Source organism: Channa argus, chromosome 15 (genome assembly GCF_033026475.1).
Source record: "Channa argus isolate prfri chromosome 15, Channa argus male v1.0, whole genome shotgun sequence".
Lineage (NCBI taxonomy): Eukaryota > Metazoa > Chordata > Actinopteri > Anabantiformes > Channidae > Channa > Channa argus.
In genome coordinates this window covers 21,279,876-21,292,220 of record NC_090211.1, presented here as the reverse complement: position 1 = coordinate 21,292,220, position 12,345 = coordinate 21,279,876, and the positions used below count along the sequence as shown (strand labels likewise).

The window sequence follows — 12,345 nt, the reverse complement described above, 5'->3', positions numbered from 1 at the left end:
GTGTTGATGAGTTGATCTGGAGTGATAGAGATACGAATCCCTGCAAACTGTTGCTAAGGAGGAGAAAGTTGGGAGACACACACATTTCTGCTCCCCTGGATCCTGCCTGCTGATCTATTATCAATTGTAATAAGAAATTCTCAGCCCAGGAGCCCGTGATGACTGAAACTGCCATTGTTATTCCCTTTCAGCACTACAGAAAGCATCAGTGCTCCATTATTAAAAATACACAGATGAATGAATAAACCGTCATAATGCTGAGGTTTCCCTCTATATCTTGAATACACATTTCCTGGTTTCCTGAACAGATTACTACTTTCAACTCATGGCTGCTAGTTTAACATTTATTGTCATCTTCTGAGCACAGATTTTTTTTCTGATGTTCATTGAAATTATAAATGGGAAATCACGTTTCATTGTAATGCATACTGATACTGTCATTTAAAACAGCAATAACAATAATGTAGGATAATACAATAATAACCACTGTAAAATGTTTTTTTGACTCATTGTGTGGGAATAAAAAAGCAATGCTGCCATCTAAAGGCTGAAATGTGTAACAGATTTCACACTAAACTGCAATGGAAAATATTTTCCCAAAAATGCCCTCCATCAAAAATTAAACATATTTGATGGTTAATATATTCCATCAAAATTGTACCGAGTCTAGTTGACGTAGTAGTAGTATTCCTGTAGTAGTATTAGTAGTCGTCTTAGTATTAGGTTTGAATTTTAGAAGAGGACACATATTTTAATCACAACAGAATTTCTCAGTTCCTCGTTTAAATACAAACCCAGTCTGCTCGTATAAAGAGGAAATGGGGACAGAGATAGCGCATGTAAAATCACGTCTATGTTTGTACTAAACGTGCGTTGATTACGTGCGTTCAGAGTGTTGCAATACGTCCACTGCACATCCAGGAAGAACTTTTTCAAAGTAAAAGACCGGAAGTAGTAGCGCAGGAAGATCTGCAAACGTTATTAGTTCTTGAACGTTAAACCAGAATGTTGTCAAACCGTATAAATATATTATAAAGACAAATGCATATTACAAAAATGGTTTATAGTTGATACAAAAAGGAAGCAGAATTGTTAATTCATTTTACCATAGTGTCATATTCAGCAGCAAACGGAAGTACACCACAAAAGAGGAAATGAAAAAAAAAATTACATTGGCGGGCGGTATAAGATGTCGCGCTCTTTTCCGAACTCAGACACCTGCGAAATGGCCGGGAGGGGTTTTCATGCGAGTGGGTTGAACACTCTGAGACCAAATCCACGCCGGTTTCGACCGGCTGTCGGAACGAGAACGAGAACGAGAACATTCTGGCAGTGACAACATAGTTGAGCGGTAACGTCACTTAACGTTAGTTGATAATATTTACGAAGCTAAATCCCTTTAAAAGTGTAGCGAGGATAACGCTTGTACAGTAAAACAACCTTACGTTAACTTTGACTTATCATTGTGCAGTTAGGCTTTTTTTGCTTTATCAACTAACAGTCAGTTGTCGAGTATGTGTCACTTTTTATTAGCTTCATTTTATTAGTTTCTTTACTGGTTTCTGCAGGCGCTGCAGACATCTTGTTCAATACTCGAGTGTTTATATTTTTAATTTTTTGCATAATTGCCTCTTATAAAATTCTATATACATTTCAGCACAAAGTACTAATCATAACTATTTTTCTAACTCTTATATCTAACTATCTGTTTTGTTTTTGTTACAGGCCTCCACGTTTCAGCGACAGGTATCCTCTGTACCTCCAGAAAGAGCTTTGTAAAGAGCACAAAATTCAGTAATTCCATAATGTACAGAGGGTAATGGAAACCATTCCTGACCTGCAGTACGTGTTTTATAGGCTAATGCTATATATATATATATATGTGTGTGTGTGTGTGTGTGTGTGTATATATATCTTCTTCTTTTCTTCTTTTCCTTTCGGCTGCTCCCTTTCAGGTGTCGCCACAGCGAATCATGTGCCTCCATCTAACTCTGTCCTCTGCATCCTCTTCACTCACACCAACTAACTTCATGTCCTCCCTCACTACATCCATAAATCTCCTCTTTGCTCTTCCTCTAGACCTCCTGCCTGGCAGCTCCAACCTCAGCATCCTTCTACCGATATATTCACAGTTTCTCCTCTGAACATGTCCAAACCACCTCAATCTGGCCTCTCTGACTTTATCTCCAAACATCTAACATGAGCTGTCCCTCTGATGTCCTCATTCCTGATCCTGTCCATCCTCGTCACTCCCAAAGAGAACCTCAACATCTTAAGCTCTGCTACCTCCAGCTCTGCCTCCTGTCTTTTCTTCAGTGCCACTGTCTCTAAGCCGAACAACATCGCTGGTCTCACCACTGTCTTGAGCACCTTTCCTTTCATTCTCGCTGATACTCTTTTATCACACAACACACCTGACACTTTTCTCCAACCGTTCCAACCTGCCTGCACTCGCCTCTTCACCTCTTTTCCACACTCACCGTTGCTCTGAACCGTTGACCCTAAATACTTAAAGTCCTGCACCTTCTTCACCTCTGCTCCCGGTAACCTCACCGTTCCACCTGGGTCCCTCTCATTCACACACATGTATTCTGTCTTGCTGCGGCTAAGCTTCATTCCTCTGTTTTCCAGAGCAGACCTCCACCTCTCTAGATTTTCCTCCACCTGCTCCCTGCTCTCACTACAAATAACAATGTCATCTGCAAACATCATAGTCCAGGGAGATTCTTGTCTAACCTCATCTGTCAGTCTGTCCATCACCAGAGCAAACAAGAAGGGGCTCAAAGCTGATCCTTGATGCAGACCCACCTCCACCTTGAACTCCTCTGTCACACCTACAGCACCTCACCACTGTCTTACAGCTCTCATACATGTCCTGCACCACTCTAACATACTTCTCTGCCACTCCAGACGTCCTCATACAATACCACAGCTCCTCTCTCGGCACCCTGTCATACGCTTTTTCTAAATCTACGAAGACACAATGCAACTCCCTATGACCCTCTCTGTACTTCTCCATCAGCGTCCTCAAAGCAAATACTGCATCTGTTGGACTCTTTCTAGGCATGAAACCATATTTCTGCTCACAAATACTCACCTCTGCCCTTAGCCGAGCTTCCACTACTCTTTCCCACAACTTCATTGTGTGACTCATCAGCTTTATTCCTCTGTAGTTTCCACAGCTCTGCGCATCTCCCTTGTTCTTAAAAATTGGTACCAGTACACTTCTCCTCCAGTCCTCAGCATCCTCTCACTCTCCAAGATCTTGTTAAACAAACTAGTCAAAAACTCTACTGCCACCTCTCCTAGACACTTCCATACCTCCACAGGCTTGTCATCAGGACCAACTGCCTTTCCACTCTTCATCCTCTTCAATGTCCTTCTCACTTCACTCTTACTAATCTTTGCTACTTCCTGCTCCACAACAGTCACCTCTTCTACTCTTCGTTCCCTTTCATTTTCCTCGTTCATCAACTCTTCAAAGTTCTCCTTCCATCTTCCCATCACACTCCTGGCACCTGTCAATACATTTCCATCCTTATCTTTAATCACACTAACCTGCTGCACATCCTTCCCATCTCTGCCTCTTTGTCTGGCCAACCTGTACAAATCCACCTCTCCCTCTTTAGTGTCCAACCTAACATACAAGTCCTCATATGCTCTTTGTTTGGCCTTTGCCACCTCTATCTTCACCTTACGCTGTATCTCCCTGTACTCCTGTCTACTCTCTTCAGTCCTCTCAGTGTCCCACTTCTTCTTAGCTAACCTCTTTCTCTGTATACACTCCTGAACTGCCTCGTTCCACCACCAAGTCTCCTTGTCCGCTTTCCTCTTTCCAGATGACACACCGAGTACTTTCCTACCTGTCTCCCTGATCAAATTAGCTGTAGTAGTCCAGTCATCTGGAAGCACCTCCAAACCACCCAGAGTCTGTCTCAGCTCCTCCCTGAAAACTAAACGACATTCTTCCTTTTTCAACTTCCACCACTTCGTCCTCTGCTCTGCCTTAGTCCTCCTTATCTTCCTCACCACCAGCATCATTTTATACACCACCATCCTGTGTTGTCTGGCTACACTCTCACCTACCAATACTTTACAGTCACTGATCTCTTTGAGATTACAGCATTTACACAAGATGTCATCCACCTGAGTGCTTCTACCTCCGCTCTTGTACGTCACCCTATGTTCCTGCCTCTTCTGAAAGAAAGTGTTTACTACAGCCATTTCCATCCTCTTTGCAAAGTCAACCACCATTTGTCCTTCTGTGTTCCTGTCCTGAACACCAAACCTGCCCATAACAGTCTCATCACCTCTGTTCCCTTCACCTACATGCCCATTGAAATCTGCACCAATGACAACTCTCTCACCTCTGGGGATGCTCTGCATCACTTCATCTAACTCACTCCAGAATTTCTCCTTCTCTTCTAACTCACATCCTACCTGTGGGGCATAACCACTCACAACATTGAACATCACCCCTTCAACTTCCAGCTTCAGACTCATCAACCTGTCTGATACTCACCTCTAGAACATTCCTCACAAACTCCTCTTTCAATATAACTCCTACTCCATTTCTCTTCCTATCTGACCCATGGTAAAACAACTTGAACCCTGCTCCTAAGCTTCTAGCCTTGCTACCTTTCCACTTGGTCTCCTGGACACACAGTATGTCCACCTTCCTACTCTGCATCGTGTCAACCAACTCTCTATCCTTCCCTGTCATAGTACCAACATTCAAAGTCCCTACTGTCAGTCCTACATTCTTAGCTTTCCTCTTCTCTCTCTGCCTACGAACACACCTTCCTCCTCTTCTTCTTCGTCTTCGACCAACAGTAGTCCAATTTCCAGGTCAAGAATTTGTAGGTCAACAGCACCGGTGGCGGTCGTTGTTAACCCGGGCCCCGACCGATCCGGTATGGAAGTCTTTGTCACGATTCGCATGTTTGATTTGGCATGTGTTTTACGTCGGATGCCCTTCCTGCCACAACCCTCTGCATTTATCCAGACTTGGGACTGGCACAAGAAGACACTGGCTTGTGCCCCCTTGCGGTTGCATTGTGTGTGTGTGTGTGTGTGTGTGTGTGTATATATATATATATATATATATATATATATATATATATATATATATATATATATATATATATATATATATTAGTTGCCTTTCAGCACTACAGAAAGCATCAGTGCTCCATGACTTTGAAATATTAAGATGAATGAATAAACCGTCGTAATGCTGAGGTTTCCTCTATATCTTGAATACACCTTTCCTGGTTTCCTGGACCAGATTACTTTTATGTAGTGTATGGTGGGACTCCTGTATGTCCTCACCCTGGGCGGGTAATAACAATGTCTTCCTTTCGGGATCTGCCCGGCATTCTTACATGACCAACATGCTTTTGGATCTGCTCTATGCATATGATGTATTATGATGGATGAAGTATTACTTATTGATTGCTCTGCCAGTATATCAGTGCGCAAAGGAAGCAAACCTGTAAATTGCGTAATATACTTTAAATGTAATTTCTTGCCTACATTATTCTTCAGTCCTGCTTGTTGCTGATAGGATGTCTGATGCAATTAATGCATTCTCCTGGTTGTTTTCCTCAATCCATTGTGCTGATCCTCTGTCTGGTGTTAAAAAGGGAAAATAATATGAGCATAGAGTCTATTGGAAATGTCTTCAAAGCTAACAACATTAAAGACATTGGGTTAGTTTTAACAAGGTATGTGATGTTAAGTCTTTGATTGAGACGAACTGCCGTCGCCCTTTATTCAACATCTTATTTGTTTTGATACAAGAATGCGTCGGAAATCCAGTCGACAAGTCGTTTAGTGTGTGCTACTTCCAGACTGCCAGAGACTAGAAATCCGTCATAGCTGGTGGAAACGGTGTTTGCCAGTCCTAAGGTGGGGCTCCATCTTAAGTGTCTCCCGGCCTTCAGTTAAATCCATACAACTTCCTTTCACAAGTTTGTAAGTGCAATTCTTTGTTCAAACATGTGGTTAAAAATAATCTAGTTTTAAATCAAATTTTATTTTGTGAATGCCACGTCCTGTCATTTACAGAATGGAAACACTGAGACGGAGTCTAGAGTGGGCGAGAGGTAGGATTCTCGACGATGCAGCATTAGAAGATATAATTCAGAATGTGGATGAATATATCCAGGAGATCAGAACAACCAGGTATTTAGCACAGACTAGTGCAAACTGATGACAAATTAAACCTTTAGAAAGAACAGAACCTTCCTCTCAGTTACTAATTACTTAAAAAAGTAAATTACATTGTGTTTGCCTTATGTTGCATTTTATTCTTTTTCTTGGTGTTTATTGTGTTGTGACAATATGGATAATTTTGAATGGAATTGTCTATCAACGCTGTAGTGTCACGGTATTTATGAGATTAAGCTAATCTTTATTGTTTTTACAATTGGTTTAAATAAACGTATTCGTTCATACAAGGTAATTGGGAATTAAAATATACAAAATAGAGATTTTTTCAGCACAAACTCAACACCGGCCTTCGCTGATGTGGACTGGAGCTTGTGGCCCACCACTGTATGGTATCACTCGACATCAGCTCTCGTTTCTCTTTACATGCAGTTTTAAGGCGTCATGGCTCAAATATTGGGTGTGACTCTGTTCACCATCAAATGACGTGTAAGTCTCTGTTGATGATACACAGGGATTACAGTCTGTTTGGGTGCAGTTGTGTTGTCATATCTAACTTTCGTATAAAAAAAAATTAAATATATTTGAAGTGTCATCTGCAGTGAGCCCCACAACTCTCAAAGAGATTGTAAAGTGTGGTGTTCTATATGTGGTGGTTAAATCACTCAATAAAAGGAGGAGGCAGATGGAGACGGATAACTTTCTTTCACAGTTCGGACTTCCACTTTATTAATCTCACGCTCTCGCTTCACTTCCCCTAACATCGACACCTGACAAGCCAAAAACCCAATCAGGAACCAGAACAACCTAAACTCAAGCAAATGCAATTAAGGCACAGAGAAGCAGATTCAGTCCACCAATACAAACTCAAACATGGCAAACAAAATTGGAATTATTATTATGATATATAATAACTAAAAATAAGATAAAATTAGATCCTTACACTTTAACTCAAATACACATTACATTAGTTCTTAACAGAACCTTACAAGATTATATTCTGTTGTTTTGGGGGGAAAGATGTGTATAATTCCTAAGAATTTTCAGATACTTCGGGCCATCTGCTGCATTTGCAGACATGACGGATTCAGAGCTTAACAATCTAATCAGGGATATTGTGGCAGGAAATGATCAGCTTGGAGGGGAATGTGTCCGTGCTCGAATACGGGCAGATGGTATTTGAGTACAAAGGAGAGTAAGGAAAAGTTTCCGACGGATCAACCCACATGGCGACTTCCGTCCGTGCAATGTCCTACAGGTTTGAGAGGAGATGCTACAAGGTTCCTGGACCAAATTCATCATAGCACATCGACGGAAATCCTAAACTCATCAGATATCTTAATCTGCATAGTTGTTTTACACACTTACAGAATCAATTGTATGTATGACATAGGTAAACAATAGTCACAGCTGAATTGTTTTTATGCAGAATTCTTCTTCTCTCTTTTCAAAATATTATCATTCCACTCTCTTTTCTTTGCATGCAGCTGTAATTCTGTTTAGAAAGTTAGAATAAAAACAAGGTTAGTTGGATACATGGTGGAGAAATCTGCATTTTCCAGGAGAATTTAAACTGTGAACACCAGGTTTGTATAATCTAACCAATTCAGAGGCAGTATTTTTATATGCCATTTAACAAAGTAGGTGAATGACCCAATTGTAACCGATTCAAGTGACTGTTATTTTATGTATTTTTTATTTCAGGTGCAGAATAGTTATCCGTGGTAGTATTGATCGATACAGCTGGCTTGTGGTGTTTCTGAGTGCCTCCAACAACCGTAGTGCCATGGTATTGGAAGGATTCTTGACAGCAGCGACCAGGGTTGGAATCCCTGTTGCAGTGATAATTGTATAAATTATGGTTATTAATGAATGTCTAACGTGGCTCAAGACACAGTGCCTTCCGAGGAGCAAGTGTTCACAACCAGAGGATAGAGAGACTCTGGGGTGACCTGTGGCGTGGTAAATGTGTACTTTAACCTCTTCCATCTTTTAGAGGCTGAGGAATTGCTCAGTGTGGACAATGACTTGCACCTTTGGGCCCTGCACTATACGTGTACTTATGGGCCCTTAACCAGGATTTGAAAAAGTTTGCAGAGCAGTGGAACCACCATGGTCTGAGGACTGTGAGACACCAGTCACCTTTGCAACAACCATCAACAGCAGTCCAAGAACTGATTTCATCTAGACAATCAGTGGTTGACAGACAGATGGCCAGCACACAGGACATGGGAACTGACAGAAACACTGCTGCGGATGCAAGGGATGGCGGTTTTTCAGAAACGGATCAAAGTGATGCTGCAGCAGTGGTTCCTGATGTTGACTGGCATGAAGAAGTTGAAGTACCACAAACCCACTTCAACATCTCGCAGTTCACTTTGGCCTTCGTGGACGCCCCAGAGGACATCTAGGTGTTCGTCAAGCTGTTAAGTCCTACATTGAATAGAGAAGAAGAATAGAAGATAATGTGAATTGCATGTTTTATTTAAAATTTAATCTTAATTAAGAGGGATCACACACCTAAACTGAAAGAGTAAGTCAGTTAGGCAGTGCTGAACTGAGGTGCCTGGATGATTCCAGACACCATCCACTCCTTAAATTCCTCATAGGTTTGAGGTGTTGTGGGGATCCCTAGAATGACATTCCATGTGTTGGCAGTCGGCAAGTTGCATCCCTCAGACAGAAAGTCCAAGGTTGGTCTCTCTTCAAAACCTAGTAGTGGCACCTCTTCCACCCAAAGTTAAACACCAACACTTGGTTCAATGTGACCAAGGGGCAAAGTTGGCCTGTTAAATTATAAGCACATAATGGATATAAATTAAATACATAAAGTATGTGCATAACAACATATCTAGTTCATATCTACCTAGCTACTGAAAGTAGTTATTGTCTTTTTAAAATTATGGTTTGATACACTCAATATCAAGCAACCAGTCTCTAAAGAACCCATAGGCTTTAGCCTGAGTCCTCCTCAGGTTGGTCCCAGATTGTGCAAAGGACGGTTGGAAGAGCTTAGATATTTTTGCTGCAATAAGGGGGTTGAGGTTTTTGGTGAAGACACTCCTGAACAGATGAGGGTGTTTCTTCACTTCATCCAAAAGTCCCAGACAGCTGAGGCCTTGGAGGAATCTGTATACATTTGTTTAAAGCAGTCAGTGTGGAGCAATGGTTAGTCAGTGGCACAGCTGTAATAAGTCTTACAATATGCTCTTCATAACTTACTGTTTTAAGGCAGCTTCTAACCTCCCTTCAAGGTAAAATTTGGCAGCCAACGCAACCACCACATCTCGCCCGGCCAAATCACGTATGTTCACATTGAGCGCACCCAGCACTGCCAGATATTCATTTGCACCATCAGTAGCAGTTCTGGCTTCCTCAATGTTGGATCTATACAGTGTAGTCAAATTCATAATTACATGAGAGTTGTGGATATTTTTTTTATTTCAGCATTTGACGTTCATTTGTTGTCTCACAGAATTACAGCATTTCTATTTTTTAAAATAAAAGTCAGGAAACAGGAAGTGGAGATTTTGCTAGTTTTAATCCTTCCTCCTCTTCACACGTTCACGTGGAGACCTCGTCTTAACATTTTTTCAGTGTAAGTGATGGTGGTCAACTCTACCGTCCTTTAACCGTTACAGTAAGTCCAGACTTGGTGCATCGCTGCATTACATCAAAGTGACCACAAGGTGGCAGCATTGCATTGTAATAGCTAACAGGCAGCAACGCATGGATCTAATCCATTAAAACTTGATGAGTCCCCAGTATTTCTTTTTCATTTTTGTCATCTTTGACTGATGTTTGATAGAAAGTACAATGCCCAGCTCTTTAAAGGAACTATTTAAACATTATAAAACAATAACATGGACATTTTTGAAGGAAATTAAGATATTTGGGTTTGAGTGTGTGATGGAAAATCAAGTATTATTAAATGATGACTACATTTAATCCTTAGCATTTTACCTAGTTATAACAGCAATAGTAGTCAGTGTACTTTTGAAGACTGTTTAAAAGATTGTATGTTGTTTGTCTCATAAAACTTTGTCTCATCTATATGTTTTGTGTTGAAGTACATACAATCTTTTAAACAGTCTTCAAAACTTCAAAAAAAGAAATACTGGGCTATTACAATACAATGCTGCCACCTTGTGGTCACTTTGATGTAATGCAGCGATACACTAAGTCTGGACTTGCTGTAACGGTTAAAGGACGGTAGAGTTGACCACCATCACTTACACTGAAAAAAGGTTAAGACGAGGTCTCCACGTGAACAGTGTGAAGAGGAGGAAGGATCAAAACTAGCAAAATCTCCACTTCCTGTTTCCTGACTTTTATTTTGTAGTCCCTCTACTCCACTTCCTGTTGTGGCGTTGTTTTTGGTCACCTCATCAGCCTTGATTGTTTTCACCTGTGCCGCTGCCTGTTTTAACGCAGCTCTGAGAACTTTCCAGTCTGCTTCTCTAGTTTGATGTCTGTTTATTGAGCTCTTGGATGTATGAATACGCAACTCTCTGATGGAAACTGTCTTAAGGATAAGGATTCTGGAACTTTACTGTACTGATCGGACCTGGATAGGTATTGTGGACTTTTGGATGGTGGATTTTTCCCCACCAAGTACGGATGAGTGTGTCCCTCACTCCTGCCTCTAAGCTTCCTCTCTCCTCAGTCGATCCCTTCCTCCAGGCCACCGTCCGTCTCCTCCAGTCCTCCTCAGCAGCTTGCCCTCTCCACCAACCCCGTCATCCTGCCTGGCTCCTCCCCGGAGTTACCAATAGAGGGCAGTACAACCACACTCCTGACTTGTCTCCCCATCTCCATTCCTCCTACTCTTTGCTTTGAATCTGGTCACTTTGCTGCTGTTCTTCTCACCTGCTGTGTCTGAGACCTCCACCTCCTGATCGGCTGACTGTTCTCAGCCGTTAACACCAAAATTCATCGAAAAAAGAAATCAAAAACCAATTAGCTTAGCAGCACAGAGGTATGAAATGGAACTAGTAATGGGGATACCTGTTACTTCTTATTATGAATGATTAAATAAAGTAATAATGGGCTGGCACACGTCTTTAAATCTTGGGGCGGCTGTAGGCTGTAGTCATCCACGGACCACAGGGTCAGTGGTTCGATCCCTGGTCACAGCTATATGTCAAAGAGTCTCTGGGCAAGAGACTGAACCTCTAACAGCCCTTTCCCATCCCCACCTGTGCAGTGCTGGTCCAAGCCCAGTAGAAATTGGGGATGGTTGTGTCAGGAAGGGCTTTCGGTGTAAAAACCGCCAAATCAACATGCGGACAATGATCCGCTGTGGTGACCCTGAACTCACAGGATTTAAATCTTATCTTTAAAAGGAAATTAAAAAGCAGAACCTTCTCCTTTAATATTGTGTGAGAAGCAGCAGTCACATGTGTCTGTGTGAACAATATGTTGAGGACATGATTAAATGGCTTGTTGTGTTTTGGAATCACGATAACTACATGTAAAATAGCAAAGGTTTACAACACGGCATTGTAATTCTGCTAGTGCTGTCCACGTACTCACACTCACACATGCCTTGCAGCATGTGGCCTGCACTAGCAAAACTAAGTCATGCCCCAAAGTATCAACCTGAAAACAAGACAGCCGTGAGTACTGGTGGTACTAATTATGCAATGGCCACACACTAATTGAAGACAAACACTGTATCTCCTCATTGTGCCTAGAAACCAGACAGGGGAGCAATTTATCCTGTCTGCTATAACAAAAAGACATATTTTGGTGTGATGAAGGTGACACAGTGCTATGATATAATACAGTTGCATTAAAATCAAAGATTTTACTTTCAGACTTTTCCTCTGATGTAACTTGAACTCTGCCTGCCCTCATGTGTATGATACAAGACACGTTTTCTTAAGTCTTAAGTCTTAATTACTGTATTTCAGTGCTCTTAAACCCGAATAGCAGAGCCAGCAACCAAGCAATTAATCCAAACCGGAGATCTGGTGGCGTAACATGCATTAGGTATCATACTATAACATTTATTTTTCTGGCATAATAATTGAGCTAAGATTGATCCTTCTGAAATAAGCCATTTCCCTTCCCATTTATCAGGGAGTTGCTGCATGGTAAAAATCTATTTTGTGCAGACGTGGCTTGTGGTGTGAAAGGAATGCCTGTGTGTGGCGACACAACATAACAGAT

At 41.5% G+C, this 12,345-nt stretch overlaps 1 long non-coding RNA gene across 2 annotated transcripts; it reads left to right on the top strand.

Annotated features, from left to right (window-relative positions):
- The first annotated feature begins 1,162 nt into the window (after nucleotides 1-1,162).
- On the top strand, nucleotides 1,163-10,189 carry LOC137100458 (uncharacterized). 2 transcript variants are annotated; one of them, XR_010910907.1, is made up of 5 exons: nucleotides 1,163-1,351; nucleotides 1,726-1,842; nucleotides 5,803-5,976; nucleotides 6,070-6,186; nucleotides 7,876-10,189. It is a non-coding gene; the product is annotated as an uncharacterized lncRNA (long non-coding RNA). The 2 variants fall into 2 exon arrangements; XR_010910908.1 differs by having other exon boundaries at nucleotides 1,163-1,366.
- The last annotated feature ends 2,156 nt before the right edge of the window (nucleotides 10,190-12,345 follow it).